Here is a 5,000-nt window from a genome sequence, read left to right as displayed (position 1 = left end):
CCCCGGGGTGGCCTTAGTTCACAAGGGTTATAACCGCTAAAATACTACTCAGAGGTAAAGAGGACAATGACTTCCCAACTATTCCTGTGAGTTACAAAGCCGCTATCCACATTTCTCTGTGCAAATCAGATGACAGCGAATGGTGGAGAAAATAGGCTTCCCACTATTACAGGTCAGAATCTGGATGCTTCTTCTCTAGAGATTCCTCTGTCGTCTGCTTAGCAGCCTCTGACTGTCCTTTGGGGTGTTCGTAAACAACTGGACATTCGGTGTCGTAGAGAAACAATGACTTTGTCTAGATTAGGTTTCACTGAGTGAAACAGCAAACCCCTACTGCCCTCTAGTTACAGTTCCCATGATTGACACACGTCTCGTCTCGGCTGGTCCGACATTTGGCACCTTAGTTGGTTGTGATGTCAGCCTGACAGTGCAATGTCTGGTCTGAGACAGTGGACAGTGCAAAGGCCTGGTTGGGTGCCCATAGGAGGCACAAAGCCCCCTGTCTCAGGGTGAGGCCATGTCTCCTAATAACAGCTCTGGTCTAAAGCACTGCTGCCACAACAACAGACACTACTGAACACATCTGTGATAACGCTACCACTGACTTTGCTCAGACTAGCTAGCCAGAGCTTACAGACTGTAGTAGAGGGGAGTTTCTGAGCAAGGAATAGAGAAGAGAGAGAGAAAGAGAGACAGAGACAGATAAAGATCAAGAAAGAGAGAGAGAAATATCGATAGAGAGAGAGAGAACGTGAAAGAGAGAGAGAGAGATCTGGTCTCGTAAACAGTGAGGGTACTGTCTCCAGTCTGTGACCCTGGGGGCGCTCATTAACAGTGAAGGAGGCCAGGATTTCACACCAGGGCTTCCAACCCACAGGGCTATTGTCTGTACAACCCAGGTGCACCGCGATTCAGAGGGAGGAGGCATATCTTTATTTAACTTGTCACAACATACATAAAGATGGACGCAGAGTGGGCAAGAGGCCACTTCTTTTCTAAAGATGACCGGCCAAGCCGTTCAGTCACAGTTGGGGACTGAGAAGTCATTGTGGGCATTTCCTGAACACATCTATTCTAGTTCAAAATGTAGGGATGGGCACTTCATTTCAAGCCAGCTCCCACTCGTTTCTGTAGGTCTTCTTACAGTGCACTTTATACGGAGAGACAAACTGGCCTGCAACGTGAAAGCCGAGTGTTCATTGGTTAGAAAGCCTCAGGTGGGAGGTCTTGCCATACATAGATGTAATGGTCAGGTTCCATCACTTCCTCAAAGCTAATTATCATACACTCGGAATAGGCACACAACAGGACACTACACCTTTCTCTTACTCCCTCAAGTTCCATGTTCCACACTGCTCCTGACACGCGTACGCACGCACCACGCACACACACACACACACACACACACACACACACACACACACACACACACACACACACACACACACACACACACACACACACACACACACACACACACACACACACACACACACACACACACACACACACACACACACACACACACACGGAAGCCCAATTGGGAAATGGTTAACACTCCAGCCCATCCCGTTGCCAGTGAAAGCCCAGAAAACAATGTAGACATTGTCTGGCCTAAACAAGACTCTAACAAAAGGACTGTGTGTGTGTGTGTGTGTGTGTGTGTGTGTGTGTGTGTGTGTGTGTGTGTGTGTGTGTGTGTGTGTGTGTGTGTGTGTGTGTGTGTGTGTGTGTGTGTGTGTGTGTGTGTGTGTGTGTGTGTGTGTGTGTGCACGTGCACTCTCTCGCTCTCAAACATATGTGTATTTCTGCCCCAGTTCCCAGCATGTCAATTTAAGAAACATTGTTAAGAATGTTTGACTTGCACCATAATAGTAAGTCTAAAGTGGTTGTGAAATGAAGGCTATTCATCACATAGCCTATAATTTACTTTGTCAGATGACTGAGTAAGAAGATGACTCAATGTTTTAAAGCCAACAACAAGTCACCTTTCTTACATTCCCTTACCCTTTTCTAGTCTTTATACAGAGTAGAAATGGAAACGACTTTTCTTAACTTGAACACACAACAAGTCCCGTAATAAATCATAAATCTGTCTAAAAACAAACCCCGCCTCTAAGCTACCAGAACAAGTGGCATAAAACATCAGCCAATGGGTTATCTGTGGTGCACCAATAAGTAAGGTGACTGTCAACTCATTGAGTTTTGAGACTGTGTGTACACGATGTGTCACATGAAGATACCATTAGGAACTTAAACTGTGTGACTACGGACAGAGGGTCTATTTTCCACAATATTATCTCGGACTGTTGACTGTGTGAGGCAGATGCACAATACAAAAATGTCTCTCCCTGGGTTCCTTTCTGTAAAAAAAAAAATCACATCAATAGACTTATCAATAAATAATAACATTCACCGGTGGTCTATAAGTTCAGCGGCAGCGGTTTGGAAGCTGCCCCGCAGGGCGGTCAGACACTTCAAGGGCCCTGGCATGCCCCCTTTGCGAGCGTGGCGGTGAGGGGCAAAATCACGCAGCCTCGTAGCGACAAGCCCTTGCGAGGTCACTTCCTCCATTCCCTTCATGGCTGACCCTCAAGAGCTCCACCCACTTCTCCCCCAGAAACTGACCTACCCAGAGACTCTTCACAAGATCCATTTTTATTTCATTCTGTGTATCTGTCTATGGTTCCGACCTTGAATATGTGGACATCTATAAGTACCTAGGTGTCTGGCTAGACTGTAAACTCTCCTTCCAGACTCATATCAAACATCTCCAATCGAAAATGAAATCTAGATCCGGCTTTCTATTCTGCAACAAAGCCTCCTTCATTCACGCCGCCAAACTTACCCTAGTAAAACTGACTATCCTACCGATCCTCGACTTCGGCGATGTCATCTACAAAATTGCTTCCAACACTCTACTCAGCAAACTAGATGCAGTTTATCACAGTGCCATCCGTTTTGTCACTAAAGCACCTTATACCACCCACTACTGCGACTTGTATGCTCTAGTCGGCTGGCCCTCGCTACATATTCGTTGCCAGACCCACTGGCTCCAGGTCATCTACAAGTCCAGGTAAAGCTCCGCCTTATCTCAGTTCACTGGTCACGATGGCAACACCCACCCGTAGCACGCGCTCCAGCAGGTGTATCTCACTGAACATCCCTAAAGCCAACACCTCATTTGGCCGCCTTTCATTCCAGTTCTCTGCTGCCTGTGACTGGAACGAATTGCAAAAATCGCTGAAGTTGGAGACTTATCTCCCTCACCAACTTCAAACATCTGCTATCTGAGCAGCTAACCGATCGCTGCAGCTGTACATAGTCTATCGGTAAATAGCCCACCCATTTGTACCTACCTCATCCCCATCCTGTTTTTATTTATTTACTTTTCTGCTCTTTTGCACACCAATATCTCTACCTGTACACGACCATCTGATCATTTATCACTCCAGTGTTAATCTGCAAAATTGTAATTATTCGCCTACCTCCTCATGCCTTTTGCACACAATGTATACAGACTCCCCTTTTTTCTACTGTGTTATTGACTTGTTAATTGTTTACTCCATGTGTAACTCTGTGTTGTCTGTTCACACTGCTATGCTTTATCTTGGCCAGGTCGCAGTTGCAAATGAGAACTTGTTCTCAACTAGCCTACCTGGTTAAATAAAGGTGAAATAATAAATTTAAAAAATAATCTTTCTTTGTCCTTCTCCATCTCTCTCTGCTCAATTTAGCAGTTGTATGTCTCAAACTTGATCTTTTTTGTTTAATTTACTGTTTCACAGTCTCTCTCTGACTTTTTCTGAGATTGGGTCACTTGAACTTCTCCTTATCTTCGGTGCCTATCGGCAGGCTCTTATCGCTGCAGTGCAGACAGCATATACCTCAAGGTGCCCAGGTGTTCTTCCCATTTAGAAGCAAAAAGAAACCACTGTTTACCGCCCAATGGATTGATAAGGGGATCCCATAAAGTAACATATAGGCCATGTTGGTTAGGGGGTTGCGATCTATACATTTACACGCTGACTGAGATACGAAGGCACAAGGTGCTGTTATCTCTGACCATGCTGTCTATACGTTGTTAACACTGCTATATGATGCAAACCAGGGAAACATTGAATCCAACTCCCCTCAGTCAGAGATAGATGGAGAGGAAGGGCGGGACGGGAAATAGCAACACAAGCTTCATCTCACATTCAATTGAATCACTTACTCTAAAAGCGAGTGTGTGCCGGTGCAGCAACACCTCTGATCCCCGGTTCTTGATCAAACAAATCACAGATGGTACCGATCAATCAAAAATAAATAATATAATAAACAATGAGATAAACACGTTTGCTGGCGCAACGAGACGCTAATGTATTCTGAGCACGAGGCATTTGAACCGGAAGCGTGGGTTGGATGTCATCTTAGGCAAGTCCTCTTCAAGCCCCCGGTACTAAGGAGCAACGGAAGACGTGAGGTGATAAGTATTTACAGCCGTATGACTCACGGAGGAATAAAAACAGACGTTTTTACCTGCAACTTAACTGCCTCCCACCAGCTTAATGATTTCAGAGGAGACGTAATGTCTCTTAAAATAACCGTCCGAGTAGGGCCCCCTGAACTTTACGGTATAAAAATAACACCGGCGTCTCTCGGAGGATAAGGGGGGGCCTGTCCTACTGAGTTTGGTTGTTGTGTTTGTTAGAGTACTGTCATCGCCATCTCTTTGTCTTAGCATAACTTTTGACAGGGTTTCTGTTTCAAATAAACAGCCTATTTTAAGCTGTATGTACTTAACGAAACTGGGCAAAAGGCCAAGAGGGCTGGCGTGCCAACTTTCTATTCCCGTTGAACTGGAAACCATTTCTGATAGTATTTTTATTGTGGCTCATAAAAAACGGTCTATACTTATCAAATACCAACAGTGACGTATGTGAAGCCTTGACATCATTTATGCCACTAAACCTTCAAGTCTTTGCGTAAAAACTCAGGCGCTAAACAAATGTCGACTG

At 45.1% G+C, this 5,000-nt stretch overlaps 1 protein-coding gene across 23 annotated transcripts in view; it reads right to left on the bottom strand.

Annotated features, from left to right (window-relative positions):
• Positions 1-5,000, bottom strand: part of tcf7l2 (transcription factor 7 like 2) — a 130,882-nt gene that overhangs the window by 88,719 nt on the left and 37,163 nt on the right. The window lies entirely within an intron of this gene.

This window comes from Oncorhynchus gorbuscha, linkage group LG11 (assembly GCF_021184085.1).
Source record: "Oncorhynchus gorbuscha isolate QuinsamMale2020 ecotype Even-year linkage group LG11, OgorEven_v1.0, whole genome shotgun sequence".
In the NCBI taxonomy this organism is placed as follows: domain Eukaryota; kingdom Metazoa; phylum Chordata; class Actinopteri; order Salmoniformes; family Salmonidae; genus Oncorhynchus; species Oncorhynchus gorbuscha.
Note: the sequence above shows the minus strand (reverse complement) of the source record. Positions and strands in the feature narration are given on the sequence as shown.